This window comes from Lycium barbarum, chromosome 5 (genome assembly GCF_019175385.1).
Source record: "Lycium barbarum isolate Lr01 chromosome 5, ASM1917538v2, whole genome shotgun sequence".
In the NCBI taxonomy this organism is placed as follows: Eukaryota; Viridiplantae; Streptophyta; class Magnoliopsida; order Solanales; family Solanaceae; genus Lycium; species Lycium barbarum.
Window position 1 is genome coordinate 55,266,129 of NC_083341.1, and position 10,076 is coordinate 55,276,204.

Below are 10,076 nucleotides of genomic sequence, written 5' to 3' on the forward strand. Positions count from 1 at the left end.
CTTCTAATGCGGGTATTTCATTCAAAGTACATTTTACAGACGCCCACCTTCTAATGCAAGCATTTTAATTTCATCAGGCGCCCACCTTCTAATGCGGGTATTTTAATTTTATCAGGCGCCCACCTCCTAATGCGGGTATTTTAATTTCAGTTAGGTGCCCACCTTCTAATGCGGGTACTTTAATTTCAGTCATCGCCCACCTTCTAATGCGGGTATTTCATTTCAAGTACATTTTTATAGGCACCCACCTTCTAATACGAGTATTTTAAATTCAGTCAGGAGCCCACCTTCTAATGCGGGTATTTTTAATTTCAGTTTAGGCACCCACCTTCTCATGCGGGTATTTTAATTTCAGTCAGGCACTCACCTTCTAATGCGGGTAATTTAATTTCAGTCAGGCACCCACCTTCTAATGCGGGTATTTTAATTTCAGTCAGGCACCCACCTTCTAATGCGCGTATTTTAATTTCAGTCAGGTGTCCACCTTCTAATGCGGGTATTTTAATTTCAGTCAGGCACCAACCTTCTAATACGAGTATTTTAATTTCAGTTAGGCCCCCACCTTCTAATGCGGGTAATTTAATTTCAGTCAGGCGCCCACCTTCTAATGCGGGTATTTTAATTTCAGTCAAACGCCCACCTTCCAATGCGGGTATTTTAATTTCAGTTGAGGCGCCCACCTTCCAATGCGGGTATTTTAATTTCAGTTCAGGCGCTCACCTTCTAATGCGGGTACTTCAATTCCAGTTTAGGCACCCACCTTCTAATGCATGTATTTTACTTTCAATCAGGCACCCACCTTCAAATACAGGAATTTTAAATTTTTTTACAGGTGCCCACCTTCAAATATGGGTATTCCATTTCAAAGCTCTGGAACACAAAGCAGAGTATGCATCAGGATCTCGGTACACAACACGAGATTTCATTTCATTTCAAGGCTCCGGCACACAAACCGGAGTATGCATCAAGATCCTCACACACAATCCAGGACCCCTCTACATTCAGAGCTTTGGCACACAACTCGATGTTTTCATCAGGGTCCCAACACACAACTTTATTGTCCATTTCAATCCATGGATCTGAGTTCGGTCGCCCCTCTAGCAATGAATCGTTTTCCTCCCCAACAATTTTTCCCGAACTACAATCGGTCTGACTCCTATCTCAGGTATATGTAGGTAGCTCGAATTCGAGCACGGCCGTTCTTCATCCTACACTTACTAGGACCATTCTAGCAACATTGGGGCAAAATTTTGATCGGACGATCAAAATTTGCCACAACATCCATTACTTACCACCTTTCAAACTACATTGACCTGATTCTCATGATGAACGAGATATGTAGGAAACTCTATGCAGAGTTCGGTCACATCGGGGCGAGAATCGTTCTTACCCCAGCAAGTATACAATTTTGCACCCTCCCAGTGTCTCGTAGCTCGACATTGGGCAATTTTGGAAGCGATGACATGGGTACATGAATGTTTTTCGACCCTGAACAATCCTTCCCTTTTTATCATTTTTATTTTTATCACAACCCCGCCGACAGACGAAGAGTATTGTCAAAGCTCTATCAATGTCTGGCATCTTTCTCCGTACATATCATTTTAACAATCCTTTGCCGAGCCAAAATTGGCTACAAGTCAACGTCTTCGTCCGAAAACTCTTTTATCATCTCCGGTCGAAGAGGGACAAGCTATTGACACCTAATTTTGGCTCGACGTGCTTAAAATTAACGTTTCGGGTGGTCCTGATTCGTTAAAAAGCATGAAATAGCTTTTTACACATTTTTTACATTTTTCAACAATTTATTGATGATTATCCTTATTTTAAGAATTTTATCAATTTATTGTCATTTTCAAGAATCATTATTTTTGCACATGTACAACATAATACTACCATTTTTTGTGCAGTTAATAACCATTTCTTAATTTTATAGCACCTATATTTTGATATCTTATACATTAATGTTTATATTTTATACATACATTATTATTTATACATATACTAGTTAATTATATTTTATAAGATGGGTCATTTTGTTTTATAAAAAAAGTTGAAGGGTTCAATTTTATTTTCATCATCTTCTACACACACACAACAAACTCTAATTTCAGATTTTGCCCTCTTCCTCCTAAGAAAAACCCCTAAACATCTTCTTCCTTCTTCTTATTCACCAAAAGAGCCGCCAACTACACCCGACGATCCACCGCCGGGCTCCACCTACCACTTCACACTACCTCACATATATTTTTTCTTCGCTCTTCACTCTCCATATTTTTCTCTTCATAGGAAGACTAGCAAGGCTAGCATCTTCCTCTTCTCTTTATATTTTTTCCTCTCTTCTTTTTTCATACATTGTCTTTATATTTTTTTATATACATTTTCTTTAAATTTATTATATGCATTGTCTTTATTTTTATTTTATATATACATTACATACATTGTCTTTATATTTATTCATGCATTTGTGTTTGAATTCATTCATACATTTGTCTTTATTCATACATTGTCTGTCACGACCCAACCCCGTAGGCCGTGACTAGTGCCCGATCTGGGCACCCAAACACATCTATCAAATTCTATCTCAAATTTTTATCAAACGCATTCAAGTATATAGCAGAAGCCCACAAGGCTATATTTCAAATTTAGATAATTTCCAGAAAAATTTCGGCAGAGTTTCCTTTGTTTTACAGACTATCCAAATTAACCCTGCGCACAGATAATACCAACAATAACCACCCAGGGACAACAAAGCAACATTTAATCATATGCGGACCGGCCGCCGCGGCGAATGGGATCGCCCAAACACAACATATACACGCATCCGTACAGAAAGACCCCAACCCACAAACATGTCTACAGACCTCTAAACAGACCGACAGAATCATATGACGGGACAGGGCCCCGCCGTACCCATGAATGAGAATATATAAATACAGTAGTGACAGACTGTACCAAAAGATGGGCTCTGAATAAAAGAGCGCTCCAAATGGCAGAAAAGATATCCTAGACGGACGGATCAGCAAACCTGTCGTCGGTACCTGCGCGGCATGAAAACGCAGCCTCCGAAGAAAGGGGGTCAGTACGAAATATGTACTGAATATGTAAAGCCTGAATTACAGAAACAAAATCATAACTGGTACAGAACGTACAGAAAAAGTGAGTAGAAAATCCAAAGTATCAAATACATATTTTAAAAACATGCGGAGTGTGTACAGAAACATATGTCATATCAAATCCGGCCCCTGCCAAGGGACTCGGCAGACAGAACGTGGCCACCCTCCCGACGCTGGTGCCACAACACAGAAGAATCAGAATAGGGGCATAACCCCATAACATAGTATATCATATCAGATGGCCATGGCAAATCATATCAGAACATGTGTACATGGCACAGCATACTCCACAAACCCATGTACACGTATACCTGCCCCCTCACATCGAGGCACGGCGAACAATGCAGACGATTACGCTTGACAACATATCCTGGCCCGGGCTCAGTGTGGGAAACATTGGGGCATCCACGAATAGAGTAGTGAGAAACTAAATGCAGTTAAAATATCATAAATATTTTCAGAGACTCGATGAGGCATATCAATGACAAACCAATTCAATGAAGTCAGACGGTATCATAATAAGTGAGTTTCGGATGTCATAATGAATTACAGAAGCATAACCTTTCTGAAGTCGTTCCGAGTGCCAAAACAATTTATAAGACTTAATGAATTATTTAAAACAATTTTTTTTTGTTTAGTAGTTAAAAGAGTAGTCAGAACATTTCTTTCCAAAAATTGCTCGAAAACGAGCCTTAAGTACAATAAGGGTAAAACCGGGACTAGTGGGCCCACCTTGGGACAAGCAAGGCGGTGGGCTCAAATTACGCATTTTAGGCTTATGGGGTCACCTACGAAGGTTCTACGGACATTCTATAACTTTTCATAAAGTTTGGGGAAGGTTTGCATAATTTTTAAGAAAGCATACAAAAAGGGTTCAATTCTATTGAATGAAAGAGGGATATTTTCAAATGCGGATTCCGATGAGCAGAATATTTTTCGAGGCTCGAATCCGATCCTAGTACACCTAAGACATGCCAAAAGAAGAAAAGGGATAGCTTTACATACCTCGAACGCACTTCCAAGATAGCCAATCTAAAGCTAATCCAAATCTACGCCTCGGGCTCCCCAAGGTCTACAATTACGCCAACGAATACCTATCATTAGCTAAGGGCACTTAAGTCATTCATTCCAAACTAATCATTAAATTCTACAGAAAATTCGGCAGCACTTCCCCTGTAAATAGGCCATCCCGAGAATTTATCTCGCTCAAAATCAACAACAACAACCACAATAACCAACCTAGTAACATTGATAACCAATTCGAAAGGCAAAATAATAATAGTAACTCTCTTTTACATCATTCAACAACTTTCATAAATTCAACTCGACGACTTACCTTCAAGCCAACATCGATGCTTATATATTTAAATACTAACCCGAATCCATACCAACAATACTTAAAGACATTCTAAGCAATTCATACAACATTTCCAACAATCCAAAAAATTTCCCTTCCTTTCCACATAATGTAACTCTTCCATTCTAAATTCACACCACCCAACTAATATCAACATTTTTCCATATTCATTAACTAACTCAAGATTACCCAAACATATTTCAATAACATTTTAAACAATATCCAAGGATTCGAACCATTCCGCCCATTTCCATATTCCATTCGAAACTTCTACAATTGCAACGAAACTACCAAATCGCATTGTTTTCTTCCAAATTCATTAATAACAACCATAGTTCACATTTAGCATCTTACTTTCATAATTGCATAAAAATTATATAAAAATGACATAATTTCTCATAACAATATACAACCAATTTCAACACCAACTCAACTCGTTAACCCTTTATCTACGTCATCAATGTCACAACGACACCTCTAACAAGCTAAATAAATTTTAATTCACCATTCTCTTTCATTACTATGGCTCACGGCCACACTCCTCTTCACACACCCACACGACCTCTATAAAGTTTCTAACCATTAATTTCCTTCATTCTCATCACATAACCCATGATAACAACAACAATAATCATATGAACATAATCATACCCTCAATCCTTTCAATTTAGCAAGGATAGCAATATGTCCATAATCACAACTTTAAATTTAACCATTTAATTCCTACATAATGCTACTAAAATCAATTCCTCATTCTTACTCAAAACACCCCCCTTACACGGCTCAATTTATAATTCAACATCAACATACATAACCCGTTTGTATTCAACACACATCTACCAAGCTATACAAGTCTAAACTAACTCCAAAACATGTAGACAAGAATTAAATCTTACCTTAGAGACAAGCTCTAATTTTTCACCATGAAATGTCTTCAAGAAAGCCATGGCCGTGAGTTGCCATGGCTACCATGAGCTCCATCTTTTTCCTCCTCTTGATCTTCAAATCTCTCCAATTAATTGTGTAGAAGGGGGCAAAAATGGGCTGGCCGTGAACAGTGGCACCGCCCGTGAACAGTGGCGGCGTGAACAGTAGCGCCGTCGTGAACAGTGGCGCCGCTGTGAACAGTCGCCGTGAACAGTGCCCGAACCCCTCTCTCTCTCTCTAGGCTTGAGAGCCCCTCTCTCTAAAACCTAATTTGCAAGATTAATTGTAGTGTAGTCATCCACTTATGCTCATTTATATAATCTTTACAAAGTGGACATATGTCAATTTTCATGACATGTGTCCATCTTTATTCAAGGCCAACCAAATCTCGCCACGTGTCGTGGGCCCACTTTCGATAATTAAATTAATTCCTAATCTCCAATATTAATATTTTTATGCTAAATAAAATTTATAAGCAATTTTTGTGATAATCAAAGTTGAAAATTAAAAGCTCTTATTTCATGTCCGAAAATAATTCCTCCTTTAACTTGAGTCGATTTGCTTGCGGATAATTCGTCGTATAAATGTACGGGGTATAACATTGTCTTTACATTTACTCATGCATTTATCTTTACATTACTCATGCATTTATTTCTACATTTATTCATGTATTGTCTTTACATTTATTCATGCATTTTGTTTATATTGTCTCTACATTTTCATCATATATTTTCTCTACCTTTTTTCTTTACATTTTCCTTACACCTTTCTTCCACCTTTACCCACATTTTTTCCTTTACATAATTTTACATCTCTATATTCTTTTATATATTTTATACCATACATTATATACATATACACGTACATACTTTATCGAACTGCTAAGTGAAGAAGGGAGAAACTTTTCATTAAAGAGAATGCACTTTATTGTCTCTACATTATCCTTATATTTTTCATACATTATCTTTATATTTTTGTTATGTTGTCTCTTCAATTTTTATTTTATTTTTTATACATGTACACATTTTCAAGCATTTTCTTTTACATTTTTTGTACCATCACACTACATGCCTATTTTATTTTTCTCTACACATTTTGCTCTTTACATTTTCTCTACATCATATTTACATTTACATATATTTTCATTTCTATATTGATATATTTCCTTTATATACATCATTTACATATACACTTTTACACTACATCCTAAGGCCAAATCAAGTTTCACCCTCACTTTTGTCAAATACCCTTTTTAAGACTTTATGTCAAATAACCTTTTTAAGACTTTTATGTCACATCCTTTACTTCTTGACCTTTCAAATTATTTTAACCAATACATTTTTCTTTCAGTTTGCAATTTATTACAAATACTACACTTTTGGCCGATGAAGAAATTTCCGTCGATTTCCAAGGCCTCCCATGTACAAAAGACGGGTTTTTATTTTAAGTTTATTTATCATTTATTTAATTCATTAGATAGCTATTTATTCTCTTACTAATACTTTTACTAAGTGTTCATACAGGTACCCAGAGACACATCCCGAAGACGACACTCGGAAGAAACTCGAAGACTTCATCGAATCCTTGTTTGTATTTACGTTCGCGCGTTATTTAAAAATGTACAAAACATAAACTCAGAGTAGTGAAAACTTCACTTTAATGTTGGGCGGGGATATTTAATTACTTGTCGCTTATATGTTTAATTTAAAGTTCGTTATTCGCTTTAGGCAAGATTTAGGTTGTCTACACTTTCATAAATTGATTAGATTGACTCGATATAAATACTTTGTTAATTAAATTCACACTTTTGGCATTTAGGCAAAAACGCTAGTCCATCCTTTATTTTATATTCTTTATACACTTTTAATACAACACACATTTGATATTGTTTCGTATACATTAATACATATTATAGTTAAGTTAAATCCACATTTTTGACGCTAGGTAAATACTAGGCCGTCCATTTACAAATCTTTCATTCTTTAAAGGCATTATATCTTTTTCAGTCATTTTTTACCAGAAATTTTTTACTATCCTTTTGTTCCTTATTCTCTTGATAGGATATTCATTAAATGAACACTCTTTTTAACTAAACGGTAGAAACAAGTCAAATCAACTTCACTTTTCTTAATAATTTTGTTATATAAACTCTTTACACCAATGAATATTCGTAGATTATTTTTACATTCTTTATGCACTAATATACCTAGTGATACAATTCTTCAGACATTTTATGTTCTATATACACTCTTTTATACTTGAAATATGTTCTTTATATGTTTAATATATATACATTCTTTTAATATACATAGACACACATTCTTTATATACTTTATATACCTATTTTACATTCTCTTATATTTTTTATACATCTTCTATATTGTTGTATATATTATTTATACCAACTGATATATCTTTTGTGCCAATAGATATATACTCATTTTGCTAACAAATGCACTACTGTTGAACTAGGTATATTTTCTTTACACTTCTTTGTACATTCCTATCGATATACATTCTTTATAAATACTTGATACTTGGTATAAACACATTTTTTATACACTTTATAAACTTAGCATATAATACCTAGTGTAGCTCTTAATGAAATCATAGCATTTTAAAAACATGTAGTAATAATGATAAACAGATAGATAATCCCCCACTAGTGTTCAGTTAAACTAAGTTTAAGGACTGTCTTCGGACAGGCTCTGAGGGATGCTTAATACCTTCCCCTCGGGGTAAATAAAACCCTTATCTGGAATCTCATATGTTTCGTGGAAGAAAAATGGAGTAGACACACAAATACATATAGGTTTCCTATTTTTCCTTAAAAATAAGGTGGCGACTCTAACCCTATTTTAAACCAGTTAGAAGAACCGGGAAGTTGCAAACTATCTCGGACCCGTTCAAAATAGGGCGTAACATCCATCACCTCGGATTTGAGGACACAATGCCGAATGATATTGTCAGCGCATGTTCGAAACAAGTGTGGGTTCATCCCAATAATATTACTGGCAATCTCTTAAGAACTTCTTATTCTAGTATGCCTTGATCTCATCAGGAATAAGCCCAGTCACCAAGTAATTTTCTAAGTCAGTATACCATGGTGCTACATTACATGATACTTCTAGATGCATTTCATCTAGGAACGCATCATTGATTTCAAGTTCCCCCATCGGTCTGGCGGCTTTCTTAAGCCTTGAGAAATGATCTACAACCTGGTCCGCTGACCTCTTTCGATCTTTGACCTCAAAGTCAAATTCTTACAACAAGAGAACCCAACGAATCAACCACGGCGTAGCATTTTTCTTTGCCATCAAGTACCGCAATGTTGTGTGGGCAGTATACACCACCACTTGGGAAACCAACAAATAGGCCCTGAACTTCGCGAAATCATAGACAATGGCAAGTAATTTTTGTTCGGTCACTGTGTAATTCATCTGGGCACTATTCAATGTCTTGCTAGTATAATAGATCGGGTGCATGATATTGTTATGACGTTGACCTAGCACCGCTCCGGTAGTGAATCCGCTAGCATCACACATAAGCTCAAACGGAAGAGACCAATCAGGTGACACAAAAATAGGGGTCGAAGTAAGTCTCTCCTTTAATTCCTTAAATGGATTATGGCACTATTTGTCAAACTCGAACTTGGCCTTTTTTTCAAGAAGAGTGCACATAAGATTTGCTATGTTCAAAAAATCTTTAATAAATCGCTGATAGAACCCGGGCTGCCCTAAGAAACTTCGAACCACTTTGACTGAGATGGGTGGAGGAAGCTTTGCAATCACATCAATATTGTCTTGATCAACCTCAATTCCCTTTTCAAAGATTTTGTGGTTAAGAACAATTCCTTTTTTCATCATGAAGTGACACTTCTCCCATTTAAGAACAAGGTTGGTGTCCTCACACCTCTTCAACACTCTACCCAGATGGTCAAGACAATCATCGAATGGATCACCGACAATAGAAAAGTCATCCACGAAGACCTCCAAGAAGTCCTTAACCATATCAGAAAACATAGACACCATACAACACTGGAAAGTGGTTGGAGCATTGCATAGGCCGAATGACATCCGGATGAATGCAAAAGCCCCATAAGGACAAGTGAATATGGTCTTCTCCTGATCCTCTAAAGCAATATTAATTTGGTTATAACAGGAGTACCTACCCAAGAAGCAATAATAAGATCGTTCCGCTAGCCGTTCAAGCATTTGATCAGTAAAAGCCATAGGGAAGTGGTCCTTACATGTTGCAAAGTTAAGCTTTCGATAATCCAGGCACACTCTCCATCCTGTAGCTGTTCTTGTCGGAATCAGTTCGTTCTTCGCATTGGGCACCACTGTGATGCCACATTTCTTTGAAACACACTACACTGGGCTAACTCATTTGCTATCTGAAATTGAGAACACCACTCTAGCATCTAACCACTTAATAATCTCCTTCTTGACCTCCTCTTGTATAGGTGGATTCAGTCTTCTCTGATGTTCAATACTTGATGAATCATCTTCTTCGAGTTGAATTTTATGCTCACAGATGCTAGAGGGAATCCCCCAAATGTCTGCAATGGTCCACCCTATTGCTCGCCAATACTCTCGCAAAATTTCAAGTAACCTCTTCGCCTGCTCGTCAGTTACCAAAATAGAAACAATAACTAGCAATGTACTATCAGGACTGAG

General features: G+C 36.7%; 1 long non-coding RNA gene across 1 annotated transcript; it reads right to left on the reverse strand.

The window, feature by feature from the left end:
* Positions 1-2,918: 2,918 nt before the first annotated feature.
* Positions 2,919-5,515, reverse strand: LOC132642476 (uncharacterized). The gene is made up of 3 exons (XR_009583188.1): positions 5,367-5,515; positions 4,119-4,185; positions 2,919-3,038 (listed from the first exon to the last, which is right to left on the reverse strand). It is a non-coding gene; the product is annotated as an uncharacterized LOC132642476 (long non-coding RNA).
* Positions 5,516-10,076: the final 4,561 nt, after the last annotated feature.